This window comes from Pteropus alecto, unplaced genomic scaffold (assembly GCF_000325575.1).
Source record: "Pteropus alecto unplaced genomic scaffold, ASM32557v1 scaffold76, whole genome shotgun sequence".
Taxonomy (NCBI): domain Eukaryota; kingdom Metazoa; phylum Chordata; class Mammalia; order Chiroptera; family Pteropodidae; genus Pteropus; species Pteropus alecto.
In genome coordinates, this window is record NW_006443138.1 from 27257102 (window position 1) to 27274692 (window position 17591).

Genomic DNA, 17591 nt, shown 5'->3' on the forward strand with positions numbered 1-17591 from the left:
ATTTATTTTCCTTGGCATAATGCTGTAAGCCTCAGAGTCAAAACAAAGTTGTCGCTTTGGGTGGAGACCTTGGAGTCTAGGAACAGTGAACATCTTTCTGCGTGTGTTCCTGGGCTCCCTGAAGCTATGTGAAGGAGGAAAGAGATCAGAAGGAAAGTAGGCAAGAGTGGTAAAAGCCAAGGTCCTATCTATTTAAAAAATTAATTGTTTTAAGAGCTCTATTAAAATAAAATTCACATACCATACAATTCCTCCATTTAAAGTGTGTAATTCAACGGCTTTTAGTATAAAGGTTCTGTGTTGTGAGAGAACAGGACACAGAAGGCATGAGAAGAGCTAGTGACCATCGTGTTACAAATGTACCTCCACACAGTGATTTTTGGAATAGAAGGAATGGCAACATCTAGTTCTTAAACACAAGTTATGCTCTGTCTTTCCTCCTAGTGATCTATAGGGCATTATTAATCCACGGACGCACCCTTCCATTGCCCCCCAACTTCCCCTCACAAGCTGAACCAAAGCTCCATCCATAGACATTTCCTTGGTTTTCTGGGCAGAAACAACTGACCCCAGTGATGAACTTGCAGAAAAGAGCAATTCTTGAATTGGTGGGAGAAGAAAGCAAAGGGCCATGGAAGGGTCATATGTAATAAAGCAGTGAGCAACACTTCCATTTTAAAAAGAACATGAATTTATCCTAGGAGAGTACTTGAATTCCAATTGCAGCTGGGTGATCAGGGCTGGTAATCAGAAGTAGACAGGTTGAAAGCACACTGAGAGACGGCATAGAGTAGTGATTAGGGGCTCGGGCTCCAAAGCCAGGCACCTAGGTTTGGATCTTTGGTCTTTGGCCAAGTTAATTGCTGAGCCTTAGTTTCCTTACATAGAAAAGGGAGCAATAAGAGTACTTACTTTATAGGGTTGCTGTGAGAATTATATTCGTTTATATATATGTATACAAAGAGCTTATTACACTATCAGGCACATATTTAGTGCCATGTAAGTATTTGCTGATTGTTGTACCAGGCCTTGTTCAACCTACACATCTCCCCTGCTTCCCCCTCTCCAAATACACACACCCAAACACACAGACACTCCTTAAGAACTTTGTACCAGCTGTTCGCTCTGCATGGAGTACTCTTTACCCAGATATCCATTAAGCTTGCTCCCTTACCTCCTCCACATTTTTCCTCATATGTTACCTTCTCAATGAGGATATTCTGACTACTCTCAGCATCCCTTACCCTGATCTATGTTTTTTTCTATAGTTCTTATTACTTTATACCATATTATACAATGCACTTAATTTGTTATATTACATTATCTGTTTTCCCCACTCCCAGCCCAAGGTCTGCCCACCTACCCGCCCCATCCCCAGCTTGTAAATTTCACAAAGGCAGGGATTTTTCTCTATTTTGTTCACTGATGTATCCTAAAAGGCTAGAGACAGTACCTGGAACATGGAGGGCACTTACTAAATATTTGCTGCAATGAAAAATGGAAGAATAATTCATGTTGGATAATCTGTTGTCATTTCTTGACCTCGCCGGATGTGCTCCAAAGGAAGAGGTGAAAGCCCCCAACATGTCTGTAAAGGCCTAAGCGCAGACAGTACACCTTCAGCCTGCCCTTACCATCATTTTAGGCTTTTACTTGCTTCTCTCTCTCTTAATTTTGAAAATGATTTCTTTTAGAAGTGTTTTCCTACTTTCTGCTTTTAACTTCAAAGCTTCTCACACTCTTTTCCAAGTCATTTCTGTTGTCCCTTTCCGGATCATTCCTATTAAGTCCTTTTTTTACAATGTGATGACCAAAACCCTAATATGGCATTCCTAGAAGGAAAACCTCAGCCAGGAATGTCACAGCTCCAGAGCCTTTTCAGAATTCTCCATCCTCTAATTAGGATGGCCACACATCTCAGCTGCTGCTTTTGACTGCTGCTGTGAGCTGAATGTTGATGCCCATCATTGTGCCTAGATAATTTCCCTGAGCAGCTAAAACTAATAATCAGTGGTATTTTCAATAGAGCCTTTCCATTTAGCGTGGGTGAGTTATTTAGCACTTCATTTTTTTCGGTTGAATTTAATTTTTTGTCATATTTCCTGATTAGGAAAATTTACAGATTCATGTTGATTTTTTGAAAAATTCCTTCCCAGGAATGCTTATCTCGGCTTCATCAATTGTTTCATCTGCTGATTTCACCTCTTAATTCCCGCTGGGTTGTTAACGTGTCAGACTTCAGCAGTAGGGCTGATTCTGGGGCTGCCTCATTGCTGGCTCTTTTTCAGAACTGAGGCTGGGTCTTTATATTCAAGGCTAATGGGCACAAATGCAGCTTTTTCTCCCTTACTCCAGTACCCTCTTGCGGCCCCTCATCTCTTATTTTGCGCCTTCTTCCAGTCTTCTACTCCTCTTTTCTGTCAAACCCAGCCTGTGTCTTCCATATGAATTCCCAGTGCTCCCCATTTCTGGCTGGGAAACGTGGCCTTTAAAAATTAAAAAAAAATATATGAAAATAATATTAAAATAATAGGTAATGTGTACTCTATCCTGCATCTCACCACTTACTTGGTTCTCCTTTCTCCTTCTAATGTCTTTACAGGAGATTGATTTTGTTCCCTCACAAATTTACCTCGCAGCTCAACTACCTATTTACTGATCATTTCCATGCTTTCCAGTGATAGGTCTCTTCTGCTCCTCTTCTTCACCATCCTTTCTCCTGGGGCATTTCCTCCTGCCCCTTCTGGCATTCAAAGAGCTCATGAAATCCACCAGGTGGGAGGGGGGCTGCAATCACTCAGGGCTGGGTTTAAGACACCTCCCTCTGGAACACAAATAGAAAACATTAAAGATAAAGTAAAATGTCTTGCATTTGTTTGGTCTTCCTGTGAAAACTGCCACCGTGGTTCATATGCATAGTTTCTACTCTGTGGAACTTTGCCTGGGACTATGATGCAGAAGGAAGCATTCCTAGTGCCAGACTGTCACATTTCAGTCATTACATGTAGAGAGTAATCCGTTGAAAGACTGAGAGGTTGAACCCCAATGATTGAGCCCATACCCTTGAGAAAGATATGGGAGAGTATAGTGAAGGTGTTCTCTATAAGGATATTTTAGAAGTTCCATATCCATTATATTTCCTTAGCAAAATACGAGGTGGTTTATACTTAGTACAAACGCAAATACCTCCAGGGCCCAGGTAGATCATTTAAATAAGGATGAGAGATATTGGTCAGGTAACTCAGGTAAACCTGAGAGCCCATTCTCAGTCTAAATGGGTCAGCAGGGTTTGGCCACTTGTTGGCATACGAGAATACAGTGTTGAAGGAAAGCTGAAGATCCACATTATTTAATGGAAAATGCCCCAGTTTTAAAATGTCATCCATTTATAAAAACTTTTAAAAACTCTGTGTGTGCTAAAGCTCATCAGTTTGTAACTCCAGGCCTAAATGAACATTAAGGCCCTTTCCCACACTTGCTTTCTAAGCAGTTATACATCAAGAATAATAATAATAATAAATTACTAAAACATGCACAACTATTTTCGGTTTATAAAATACATTTCCTCCATATTAGTTTGGGATATAGCAGTATATCTTAAAAATTTATCTACCTCATATATATATTCAAACTGGTTCTCCCTAACCCCTCCTCTGACCACCAGCTCAGGCAAACAAAAAGCTTCAAAGAAATGACCTATAGGCCCAACTCCACAAAAGGTTGAAGACTTGGTCCTAATCTTCCCAGTTAACTTGCTTTGTAAAATCCATTCCACCTTTGATGAAGAGCTTATTCCTAAATTACTTAAACTGCTACTGTCCACTTAACAAAACTTGCTAAAGACAATCACAATAAAACACCATTAAAATGGACCAATTTCATTAATTATAGTAAATTTTAATCCTAAATGAAAGATTAACAAATTGAACTCAGAAGTGTTTTCGAAAAACAATGAATACACAATGAAGCAGAGTTGCTTCAAAAATGTAAGTATGGGTGGAACATTAGGAAACTTACTAGTTTCATTATACTCATAAGTCAGGGTTAAAAAATGAATATAGTAATAGAGTTTAAGAGACAGTTCATAAAATTTAACATCTTCTCCCAGTTAGAAGTTTATAGTAAACTAGGAATAGAAGAAATTTTTTAAAAGACGATAGTGTATTTAAAGAATATCTAGCACCAGCTAGGGGCAAATGCGTGTCTTACTGCATTAAAGACTAAACTCCCATTATCTTGTCCTGTATTCTTCAAAAATTTTCTGAGGTTTGGCCAATGCAACGAGAAGATAGAAAACTGCATTCTCTGTGTGTGATATGGTTGTCGACATAAAAATCCAGAGATATCAGCTGAAAAGGTATTAGAACTAATAAGACATCCTCACAGTGTAGTAGGATATAATAAAAATATGCAAAAATCAATAGTTTTGCTAACTTAGAGCAATAAAAAATACAACAAAAACTATAAACTAGGAACAAACATCACAAGAATTGTGCAAATCTATGTGAATTTATTTGTGTGTATTTAAAGATATAAAGGACATGAAGAGATGTGTTTCTAAATAAGACTCAATGATTTAGAAAATTTTAAAAGAATTAGGACTTGCTTTATGAGAGAGCAAATATATTACAAAGTTATAATATTTATAAGTGTGGCATAGCGTAGGAATAAGCAGATAGATAATAGAATAGACAAGAGTATTCAAAAACAGATACACACAAATTTAGTTTTTGATTAATGGTAGCACTTTAACGTAGTGGGGAAAGAATGAATTATTCAGTAAGTGGCAACTGGTTAACCACTGGCAAAAAGTAAAGTAAAAAAAAGTGAGGATCCCTACTTCAAACCATTTGTAAAGATAAATTTTAGAGATTGCAAATTTACACCCTGTTTTTGAGTGTAGTTTGGCAATATGTATCAAAATTTGAAATTTCCATAATCTCTTACTGAAAAATTCCATTTCTTAGAACTAATTCCAAAGAGGTAAATGGGCAAATATACAGAAATGTCAGTACAAGAATGTTTATTGCTGTAATTTTTGGAATAGTAAAAACTGAAAATGACTTAAATGTCTATCACAATGGATTTTTTCAAATGTATGTGTAACATACAAACCAAGAAATGTTGAGTCTGTAAAATGATGACTTTAAAATGATGAAATAAATTTATATTTGAAATAAAGAACGGCCACATCATATTAAGTGGAAATATCAGGTTTTAAATATATAGGTATTCTTTCGTCAATTTTTCTTTTAATGTGTGAAGGTATAGAAAATCCCAGAAGGATCTATAGCAAACTATTTCTTTTTTGTTTCCCATGGGTAGCTTCCACTTCTCTTCGTCGAAGATTCTTCCCCTCTCTTAGCTCTCTTTACCCAGGTAACTTCATTAGAAGAATATCCTTGTGGTCTTAGCTTAGACTTCTTGTGGGAGAAGGGAAGCAGCAGAAACCTGTCCCGGGTAAGCGTGCTTTCATAGAACCCTGTACTTGCTGTAATACCTATAAGCCATTCTGCACTTTTTTAGTTATCTACTCACTTTTCGCTTTTTTCTTTAGACTCTAACCTCCATGGGGGCATGGACTGCAATGTGGATCAATCTTGTTCACTTCAGAACCTAGCAGTGTCTGGCAAGTAACTGTCATTTATTAGCTCTTATCGTATGCCAAATACTATGCTAGGTGCTTTAAATGATGTCACTACAACCTTACGTAGATATTATTATCATCTCCATTTTAAAGATGAGGAACCAGTCAGATTGTGAAGCTTGTCCCAAATGCCACTGATTGTGCTGGGATCAACTCCCAGGCCTGTCTCCTGGCCACTACACAAACGATATGGTGATCAATAAATATTGAAGGAAATACAACTAACCGTGGCTTGAGGATCACTTGGTGGGGATGTTACAGTGGGGTTTAGCACTGGAAGGGTCGTTTGAACTAGAAGCCGTTTAAAGTCCATTACAATCCAGATACTCCCAAGCCCCGCCCACTACAACCCACCCGCAGAGCCTGGGAGAGGCAGGGGCGGGGCGCGTTTCCGGGGGCGGGGCGGGGCCAGCGCTGGTTGGCTGGCTTCGGGCGGAAGTCGGGAGGTTCGGTGGTCCGAAGACGCTGGCTTGTGACTGGGAGGGGGAGAAGGAAGGCCTGAGTAAAGGTTGCCTCTCCATCCTTTCCTTCTCAGGCAGCCTTGGAAAAAACCCAACACCCCGGCCCCGCGGCTAGCCCTTTCCCCCAGGCTCTCTCCGCTCGATTTCGCCACCGTTATGTGGGAAGCGAATCCGGTGAGTTGCCGGGCGGGATGGGGCGGACCCAATGGGCGGGGTTGATGGGAGAGGGGCGGGAGTGGGTTCCCGGGAACTGCTCCCCGTCACCCGCTTCAGGCTGGTTGTTGAGTTCCGGGACCTCAGGATCCCGGCCCTTGCGACTTTTCCAGTCCCCTACCTTTTAGAGTGGTGGAGATGGTTCGATGAATTCTCCGACGTTGTATTGCTTTCCTCTTATTTTCTTTTGCTTGCTGTGGTTTCTCCGCCTTCTTTCCCTCACCTTTTAAAACTTAGTGTTTTGCTTTCTAACTGGAGTTACTGGGCTTCGTACCTGTTACTCCTTTGCCTTAAGTGTACCTGCCAGTCCCACTCATCTAAAGCTATTCGACCCCTTTGCCTTGAATGGACCTAGGAAGAACCGTCAGTACTCCTTTTCCCTTCCTGGTGGACAGCCATTTAAAAAACTTGGGGAATAAGTCTATGTTCTAAGCCTCTAGATGGTGAAGTTCTTAGATGTTTCTTTTTCAGTGGACAGAACTGATGACCTGGAACATTCCAACAACTGCAAGTCTTGTCTCTCTCCTTGTCTGATTCTGGTATATGCATTGTGTTTGCATGTATTTTTGTCTGTTTTGCTTTTATACATTTATTTAATGTGCAGCCCTCAACGAGTGGAATGTATTTGCCAAGCGTTTTTCATTAATCTCTTGTTAGAGTTGCAATCGGTTAGTAACAGAAAATGTACACTGTTTATACCTTATGAGTTGACTGAGAAAATGGCAGAGTCACATTTCAGCAAATTGTTGGACTAAATATGTGAAACTACCCCATCTACTGAGATATCTGCCTGAATGTACTTTTTTTAACGCTGTTTGCATACTTGTAAAAACTCCTTTGATGTAATCAATACTTATTCCATTTCTGGAATATATTTCCAGATAAATTAGAGTTTATCAGTTAACTCCGTTAATTTTTAAAGTTTTTATCCAGTAGAAACTAGTCCGTTGGTATACATTTGTTGGTTGCACATGGTTCCATCCAGTTTATCATGTAACAGTGGTTATTGGTGTCCTCAGACTACTGGTACACATAGTAGGCACTCAGTAAATGTTCGTTGAATTAACAAAAGTGGATTAGTCCTAGAGAGAGTCTTTTGCTCTCACTGTTTATTCTCCCTCCTCCATCACATATACATCAGCATTTGCTATTGGATCATTTGTATGTTTGTGAGGATTATAAAGGTTTAATGAATGTCTCATAAATTTGGTTTGTTATATCATTATCTCATTTCTTCGTAAGAAATGCTGTTTTCCCTGAAATCACCCTAATGATTCTGCTTGATTTCAGTAGACTAACTTTCATTAATAGTAGTGAACCTTCTGCTTATAATCCCGCTTCTCCTTTCAACCCTTATCATACCACCTTAATATGTCTTAATGCTACTGTTTTTACTTACCAATACTGTTTTTCTTCCTATGAGCATATGACAGCTGTCAATGAAGACAGTTCAGTCTTTAAAAAGACAGCCAACATTTTGCGTGTCGATTTCTCTAGTAATTGTAGTGTCTTTTATTACAAAAGGCATGTGGATAGTCTGTCCAGCTGTGCTCATGGAATGAAAATTAATTTTAATGTTACCCTAAGCCAAATACAATTGGGAAGATTTAAAAAACCCACAATGATCCTAAAGATAAATGCTGATGACTTTTACATTACCAATCAATTTAAATCACTATTTATCATTTCTTTTCATTGAATGAGAGAATAAATTCTGCTGTGTCAAGGAAGGTCACTGTAAACTGCTTTAATTAAAGACTTTTGCCTAGTTTCTCCCTGTATCTTTTTGTTGGCCTTAATATGCCACCTATGATCTGCAAAGATACCTTCTCTTGCAAATATACCTTCTGTGTGATACTATATTCCACCCACAAGTGTTTTGAGGAAATATTACACTGGGTTCTGGGTAGTTTTACCATAAACATTTTTGCCACAAGCATTTTTGTTGCGAGCATTTTCGCAGCAAATGTTTTCACCGCACAACTAAGTGGCAGTAAGACAATTTCGCCATGAAAGAAAATAACTGGTTGACAGTTTGGTTTCATTTCTCCATTGATGAGTCAAGTGCCTTCAGCAGACTTAATATATTTAAGCTAGTTGTTAGTTTGGTTTCACTTCTTCATTGTTGACAGTTTGGTTTCATTTCTCCATTGATGAGTCACGTGCCTTCAGCAGACTTAATATATTTAAGCTAGTTGTTAGTTTGGTTTCATTTCTTCATTGACAGTTCTTGCAGTACTCTCATTTTTATATCGTATAAATCTTAGCCATATTGCCTACTATACTTGAATATGATAACGTAACAGTTTTGCAAATCTTTCAATGAGCACAGTCATGCCCTCCCTACAAAACCAAGTTTACCAAGCTATGGCAAACATAAAAGAGGCAGCTACTATTGCACGACAGTCTTAGCATTAATTACCGATTTGTTAATTAGAAACTGATGCTTCTGTTAATGAAGGAAGGAATGGTAGTGAAAAAGAAAAGTGCAAGGCTGAACAAGGAGACAAATCAAGCAATTAAAATGTATACTATGAATGAAAAACTTTGAAGACAATGTGTTTTCATTTTTTGCAATAAAATCTTTGATTTTGTTATTTTTCATGTTTCATTATGCCCTTTTTAATACCCCTTTATATTTTTCTTTTATCTTTTACAGCGAAATTGCCTTACGGTCAATTCATTGTGTGGCAAAAATGCTTGTGGCAAAAATGTTTACAACAAAACTATCGAATGTGTTTATACTGACCCTGGCCATGGTAACATTCAGGGACAGCCACCCCTTCCAGGTGAAAAGTCTGCATGACATGATTTGAGTGGTAAATCACCACTGAGCTTGCAGCATTTTCTTAGGCATAAAAACCCAAAACACAATAACTAAGGAGCTACAAAAACTTTATTTAAGTACACAGTTTTCTTTTTTCAAGACAATCGTGAGGTCAGTGATGATTTTGCTGAAGCCTATTCACTGGCTAGGAACCTCCAAGTTAGCATAATGTCCCTGCCAAGACAGACCAGATTGACAGAAACAGCAGGCACACTCAGTTCTGGTATGAGCTTTTGGAAGTTCTCCATCCACCTGGGGGAGGTAGCCCTTGACTAATGTCCCCCAGTTTAGGAAAGTGACTGATTATATGTTAAAAGGAGTTGGAGAGGTTGCCATCACTGCTTTGACTCCATATACCCTGACTTTATCCTGCCTTCCTCTGTCTCTTTGTCATTGTCTTATCCTTTTTTGCTGGGATTGGAATAAGTAGATCAATATTACATAGGAGGGAGTTTCAGCTTCTCTCTGTCACACTGATGAGGGGAATTGAAAAATGACAAATATCAGTTCAAGATTACAAACCATCTATTACAATGATAAGACCTTTATAGAAAATGATAAGTTCCTCAAATTCCTCTGCACTTATTAACTCATACTATTAGAATAATCTGATAAGTTAGCCAAAGGAGGGAAAAATGATTTTCCCAAGACCATGCAGGTGAATAGACATCAGAATTAGATCAGTACTTACGTCCTTCTTCACCCATTCTGTTGCTTCGTGGTAACAACAGTGACAGTTGAGTGCTGGTGCCATGCTTTACCCACTGAGCCACCTTTTTCTCTGTTATTTTATATTCACAGCTTCTTCCAGACTCCCTTAGCATTATGATTCTATCTCCGTTTTCTTTCAAACTTCTTGAAAGAATAGTCTTATACTTTTGGTCATTGTTACTCATAACTCCGCTTCTCCAGCCCTACTTCTGCCCCTAACATCTTACTTGCTAGGAGGGCATCAAAACCTTTCGAATCACCACATAGAGTGGCAACCTTTGCATCTTCAACCTCTTCTGTCTTTTTGCAACAGCAATGCCTTTAGAGTGTTTCTCAGAGCTCTCTTTTTTGGTTTTCCTGAGACTACTCCTTTGGATTTGTTCTTTCTATGATTTATCATTGAATTATAATCTTGACTTAGCTGCATTGTCATCTTTTACCTCTGAAATGTTTTAGACGTAGCTTTTTTTTCTTTTCTCAGCACATTTTGTTTTTGTGAGCTTCATAGCTTCAGATATCACTCTAGTGAATATTGCTGCCAAATGTACATCTTTAGTCCTGATCCCATTCTTGAGCTGGGTGATGGACAGCTCTACTGGTTGTCCCTCTGACAGTTCAAAGTTAGTATGTTTAAACCAGACTCACTGAGTCATTGATTTACCATTTCACTCAGTCAACAAATATTTAATAAAGTACTACATATAAAACACCATTCTAGACACTATGGAGTGGGTTACACACATGGATCAAATCAAAGCCTGCCCCTCAGGTGTCTTGCAATATACTTTGGGGGGAGAAAATGATATCAGAGAGTACCTGGGGGACTAGGAAGGTTTATCAAAGTAAGTTAGAGTTGAGCTAGGTGTTCAAATTATAGAAGTGGTCTTACGGGAAGGTCAAAGGAAGCAAAATGACCATGGTCCACAAAAGTAAAAAAGAATGGCAAGTACAGTTTGGACAAAGTGGAGCGAAATGGAGAAGATGCGTATCTGCTGAGTAAAGTCTCAGTATGGGTATCCTCAGAGAATGAGGATGGAAGTGTTGTAGGCAGGGGGAGGATGGAGATAAGATGCGTTTCTTGAAATGAAATATCTATAGAGAACATAATATTCATGAAGACATGTTCCTAGGATCAACATAGAATCAGGGGCTCTTATACTATCTTTATCTTTTTGCCATTCTTTATAATTGTTCTAACCTTGGAGTTAGCTAAGCTTAGAGAATAGTGTGACATTTCAGTGTTTGGTGGCTGGGGGCAGTACTAAACAAAGTATGCTACACTTAGGTTATATCTAATACTTCTGTGAGGTATGAATGAGTAAATTATTATCCTCATTCTTTTAGTGATAATATTCAAAGACTCAACTTTTGCTGAACTTTCTTATTTATTTTATGGTGACATTGGTTAATGAAATCCAATAAATTTCAGCTGTACACTTTAACAGTAAGGCATATATATATTTACACTGTGTGTTCACCTACCATAGTTAGATTTCTTTCTGTCACCACATATTTGACCCTCTTAACCCTGTCTACCTCCACTGAACTTTCTGAATAAAGACAGAGCCAGGTTTTAAGTTTAGAACTTTCTGGCTCCAGAACACATACTCTTTCCAGTCTTAACTTAGGACATAGGATTTAAAATGTCTAGAAAGGACCCATGAGGAAAGTCATAGGGAGTCAGAGATAAAGGAAAGATTCCCAAGCTGCAGAAAATCATAACCTTTTTGTGACACCAATTTCCATATTTTTAAAATTGTTTTCTAGTGGTGTAAAACCTGAACAAGAGTAGAGAAATAATGTGGCCTTCCCGTGATTAGCATGGTGGATACAGCAGAAGGCCAAGGAAATTAGCCTAATAGTTTTTGGTTTCAGGGATAAGGCTAAAGGCACATGTTTGTAATGGAGATGAGATGGAGTGAGACAATATGTTGCATATGACCAACCTGGCCTAAAACTCTCAAGCAGAATGTTGAGGTCTTTGGCTTATGCAGCTCACCCTCTAAGAATTAGACCTGCTTCTGAAATAATGTCTGATGGTACTCATTTATTCATTGAGCACCTACTATAAGCCAGTCAATTCTAAGTCCCAGGGTTTACAGCGGTGAACAGAACAGACTAGACCCCAGCCCTCCTGGGTTTGCAGTGTGGTGCAGGGAGGCCGACTTTAAGCCAATAATTACACAAATAACATTTAAGTCCAATTGTAGTGAAAGCTCTAAGAGAAAGAGTTCACTGACAATGTATAATGGGAGGAGCTAGTACAAGACTTGGAGATCAGGTCAGGCCACCCTGTGCAAGTCACTTTTACAGAGATCTGAAGGGTTGAGCAAGAGTTAGCCAGGTAAAAGTTGGATGAGAGGCCAGGAGAGCTATTCAGACAACAGAAATAGTGGGAGCAAACACCCTGAGGCAGAAAGGAGCTAGATGTTTCAGGAACAGAGAGAAGCTGTGTGTGGCTGGAACACTGACCCAGGAGACAAGGACAATAGGTAGTAGGAACTAGGCCATGCATGGCTTTGTGGCACATATTTAAGATTTTGAACTTTATTCTTAGAGGAGTTGGAAGCCATTGAAGGATTTTAAGTAGGAAGTAACATGAACATATTTGTGTTTTTAAACACAAATTATGTGGAAACAAAAGTAGTGTGGAAACACACAAGTTGTGTGGAAAATGAGTTGTGTTAGAGAGTGTGGTAGGGCAAATAATGACCTCCCAAAGATATCCATATCCTAATCCCCAGAAACTGTGAATATGTTATATTCACAGCAAAGGGAAATTAAGATTGCTAATCAACTGACTTATGATAGAATGATTAGTTTGGATTATCCAGGTACGCCCAATGTAATCACAAGGGTCCTTAAAACTGGAAGATAGAGACAGAAGAAATGAGTCAGAGGGAGATGTGACTATAGAAGAATAGTCAAAGGGATACAGTGTTGCTGGCTTTGGAGATAGTTAAGGGGGCACAAGGCAAGGAACATAGGTAGCTTGTGGAAGCTGGAAGAGCCAAGGAAATAGATTCCCCCATACATCCTCCAGAAAGGAATCAAGTCCTCGATTTTAGCCCAGTGGGTTCCATGGAAACTTGTACAGAACCATAAGATAATAAATTTGCGTTGTTTAAGTTTGTGGTAATTTGTTCCAGCAACGACTGAAAACATACAGAGGGACATCAGAAAGTGGTTAGAAAACCACGTTAGAAGGTATAGTGTAGTCCAGGGTAGAGATGAAGGTGATTTGAACTAAGTGGATGGTAGTGGAGAAAGAATGCTGAATGCTAGGTTTCTGGCACAGGCAGCCAGGAAAGAAATGTTTTCACTGAGATAGGGAGATTGGAAAAGGAGAGAGATGGTGGAGACCGAGAGTTTGGGGTCTTTTTTAGGTTTAATGGGCCAATGAGGCATTCAAGTAATAAAGTCAAATAGGCAATTGGCTAGGGGAGTCTGGAGCTCAGGAGAAGGCTGGGCTAGAAATTGCAGTTTGGGCCTCAGCCCATAATAGATGGCTTTTAAATCATGAGAGTAGGTGAGATCCCTAGGACAGTGTTTCTCAAACTTCTATCATCCATTCAGACCATCAGTTTTAAAGAATAAAAATTAATGTTTGTATTTTCATTGAAAAGGATGAAATTTTTGCAGCCTCTTATAAAGTATGTAACTGGATGTAGCTTGAGGATGTAGGTTAGATGTGCACTTTGATTTTTTTACCCTATAGTTCTACTAAATTAGGAAACCTGATGCTATAATTATAGATTGTCAAGATTTGCATCTGGTATTTGCTGGCTGTCAGATGTTATGAAATATCAAGATCAAATGCAAACTGAGAAATTATGGGAAGATTTATCCCTGAAGACTATGCCTAGTGCTCTGTAATATTAAATAACTATAGGTATGAATCTTTCAACCAGCCTGAATGTTTGAAAGATAGGAGCAAATGGATTCTTAGTCATTGTTTGATTACTTCAGTCTCTGGAAAGTATCTGTTCGTGTTTTGTTGTAACACGTGGGTGTATTCTTTGTATATCCACAATAATAAAATTAGTTTCATTCTCTGATGAGTAAGAAAACCATCAGATTCTAGGAAGGAATCATACTCAGCCGTTGAACAATTTACAGAATAGTTTGATGACTGAAAAATCTGGTATCTTATAATCAGCTCGAGTATTTTGACTTTGAACTAGTAGATTCAGGTTATTTTGAGATGCTAATATATTTCAGCTATACACTTAAGCAGGCTTCTGGAAATCAAGAGTGACTTTTCTTGTGTTATTAGCATCATGAAGAAGTTTTTTTGTTGTTGTTTTGTTTTGTTTTTTTATGGTGACATTGGTTAATGAAATCCAGTAAGTTTCAAGTGTACAATTCAACAGTAAGTCATATATATTTTGCATTGCATGTTCTGTCACCACATATTTGACCGCTTTTACCCCATCTACCTTCCCCCATCCCCACCTCTGGTAACCACTAGTCCATTGTCTATGTCAACGAGTCTCCGTTTGACATGCTTGTTTGTTGCTTTTAGGTTTATATCCCTCGTATAAGTGATATCATGTGGTTTTCCACTTTTTCTGTTTGGTTTATTTCGCTTAACATGGTTATCTCAAGGTCCATCCATGTTTTTGCAAATGGCAGTATTTCATCTCTTCTTATAGTCGAGTAATATTCTATTGTATATATATATATTGCATCTTCTTTATCCAATCCTCTATTGTAGGACACTTCAGTTGCTTCCATGTCCTGGCCACTGTGAATAATGCTGCTATGAACATCATTGTGCAAATATACTTTCAGATATGAGTTTTCAAGTCTTTGGGGTAAATACCCAGTAGAGGGATTATTGGATCATATGGTAGAGCAATTCTTAGTTTTTTGAGGACCCTCCATACTGCTTTCCATAGTGGCTGTACCAATTTGCAGTCCCACCAACAGTGTATGAGGGTTCCCTTTTCTCCGCATCCTCTCCAACATTTGTTATTACTTGTCCTTTTGATAATAGCTATTCTAACAGGTGTAAAATGGTATCTCATTGTGGTTTTGATTTGCATTTTCCTAATAGCTCATGATATTTAGCATTCTTTCATATATTTGTTGGCCATTCGTATGTATAAATAAATGTTTTTCTCTTATCCCTCCTTTCAGAAACTTTTGTCAGCACATTTTTCCTTGACAGCCAATAAACTTGAGTGGGAAGAGTAATCTTAAAAAATACTGCCATTTTTTCCACAACATCTGCCAGCATATACTCTTGAGTAGTCAAGATTGCTGATATTCAATTTTAATTATTTCCTTCAACACTTAATTACATTTAGGAGGCATATTGTTGATTTATAATTCTTCCACGTTTATAACAGATTTTAGTAATAAGAGCAATACCTTTTCTTACTATTTGTATAGCTTGTGTTCTGTCAGTTTTGAATGTATTGTACCTTTTCAGCCTCTGTCACAGCTCACAAAAGTATTATTCCTAAATGAAAACTATCATTCCCTACAATGAAAACTACTCTGAGTTTTCATTAATAAGCAGAAAAAAACATTATTGAGTACTTCTGTCTCATTACATATTATGTATATTACAAGAACTGATTCATATTTTCTCCATAAGTAGTTCAATTTTAAAACAATATATACTAAAACACTCATGTAATAATAATTATCCTTCCATATCATGTGCCATTGATATTATGTGAGTTCCAACAGAGTCATTTAATAAAGAAATTTTGTCAATAGCTTGTTTTTTCTGAATTGGGCATTAAATTTGGATTGATAAGCTTCTTGGCAATATGAAGACTTATACCTGTTTTAGTTGAGGAATGCCTCTTTAGTTGTAGTCTCTTCTCTATCCTTAGCAACAAAGCAAATTGATTGGGCTTTGTTTGAAACTGATGTGAAAGTTTACTTGGTTTTACTGAAGATACTAGCATATATGAACTGATTAACACAGACTGAATATAATGAGATAGTATAGTGAGTTGGTAACTTCAAGGAAAATAACGATATTCATGAAAGTCATAATTAATTTTATATTTTACCTTTGGAAATATATGTGAACCAAATTCTTTCACTAATTTTTCCTCTGAAAATGTCTATGAACTACTTCATAATTCTTGAGGACTGTGTTTTGAAGATGCTAAGAAAGACTAGAAGAGGGCCTATGACTGAGCCCAGGGAGTTCTAAAAATTACAGGCCGAATAAAAGTCAGGGTTCAAAGGAGATTGAGAATTCATGGCCAGATATCTAAGATGATCTGGAGAGTATGATTTTATGAAATTCAAGAAAAGAGTAATTCATGACAGAAGGTAAATTATGTGGAGGAGAGGTTAAGTAAAATGAAGGCTGATAAAAAATGCATAAAATTTAGCAATGTGAAGTTCGCTGGAGATCCTAGCAAGTGCCTTTTTCTTTATTTTCCTCCTCCCTCCCTCCCTCCCTCTTTCCCTCCTTCTCTCTCTCTCTTTCTCGCTCTCGCTCTCGCTCTCGCTCTCGCTCTCGCTCTCTCTCTCTCTCTCTCCTCCCAGCAAGAAGAATTAAGTATGGGGATGAGAGATATTAGGCCAGAAGTTAGAAAAGGTAAATTAGAGTGGATTTTAGAGTGCATGGAAAGTGGAGAGATAAACATAGTATATATAGACAGTTATAGTTAATAAGCCACCAAAGAAGAAAAAATGGAATCCTAAAGGTATTCAATCCAAAAGAAGATAGAAAAAGATAAAAAAGGGAACAAAGAACAGGTGGGGCAAATAAAAAGCAAATAGTAAGATGATAAACCTAAGTATATCAGTAATTATGCCACAATATATACTCTAAACACTCCAGTTAGAAAGCAGATTGTCAAATTGTATTGAAAAGCAAAACTCAACTATAAGTTGTCTCCAAGAAACATACTTTGACTATAAAGACAAAATAGTATAAAAATAAATGGAAGGAGATATACAGTGCTAACACTAGTCAAGAGAAGGCTTGAATTGGTATATTCGTGTTAAAGTAGATTTCAGAGATAATGGTATTATCAGGGTTAAAGAACATCATTTCCTAGTGATAAAGAGGTCAGTTAATCAGTAACATTCCTAAACATTTACACACCTAATCATAGAGCTTCAAAATACATGACTTAAAACTAACAGAACTGTAAGGAGCACTAGACAAATCCCATTACACTTGGATATTTTATTATCTCAATAATTGATAGAATAAGTAGATAGAAATGAGCAATGATATAGTAGACTAGTAGACTTAAAAACAACAGTATCGACTAACTTGACTCAATTGACATTTATAGACCATTCCATCCAACAGCAACTTAAATACCCCTTTTTTTCAACTACACAGAGAAACTTTAACAAGATAGACCATATTTTGGGCCATAAAAGAAGTCTCAATATATTTAAAAGAAACCAAGTCATATAAAGTGTACTATTTGATCAAAATGGAATTAAGTTAAAAATTAATAAAGGAAAGATCTGTAAAATTCCCAAGCACTTGGTAAATAAATAATATACTTTAAAATAACCCACTGGTCAAAGAGATAAAAAAGGGAAAATAGAAAATATGGAAACAATATGTCAAATTTGTGCTATGCTGCTGAGACAATACTTAAAGGGAAATTTATAAATAAATTAATGCCTGTATTGGAAAAGAAGAAATATCACAAATCATATCTTCCTCCTTAAGAATCCAAAAAAAAAAAAAAAAAAAAAATTAAAGCAGGGGAAAAAAAATAACCTTTGAAGG

The 17591-nt window shown here is 37.6% G+C and overlaps 1 protein-coding gene and 1 long non-coding RNA gene across 21 annotated transcripts in view; one reads left to right on the forward strand and one right to left on the reverse strand.

Moving 5' to 3' along the window:
• Positions 1-1767: 1767 nt before the first annotated feature.
• LOC112472304 lies at positions 1768-5964 on the reverse strand. Of its 2 annotated transcripts, none has more exons than XR_003043615.1 (3): positions 5874-5964; positions 2633-2824; positions 1768-2486 (listed from the first exon to the last, which is right to left on the reverse strand). It is a non-coding gene; the product is annotated as an uncharacterized LOC112472304 (long non-coding RNA). The 2 variants fall into 2 exon arrangements; XR_003043614.1 differs by having other exon boundaries at positions 2569-2824.
• Positions 5965-6075: 111 nt separating this feature from the next.
• Positions 6076-17591, forward strand: part of PARP11 (poly(ADP-ribose) polymerase family member 11) — a 47042-nt gene continuing 35526 nt past the window's right edge. For 4 of the 19 annotated variants that reach the window (XM_025041009.1, XM_015598391.2, XM_015598392.2 and 1 more), the window contains exon 1: positions 6076-6282. The gene's annotated coding sequence lies outside the window, so the exon portion shown is untranslated. Of the gene's footprint in view, positions 6283-6358; positions 6861-17591 lie in introns of those variants that run through there. The other 15 variants (XM_025041008.1, XM_025041006.1, XM_015598395.2 and 12 more) reach the window with 10 other exon arrangements.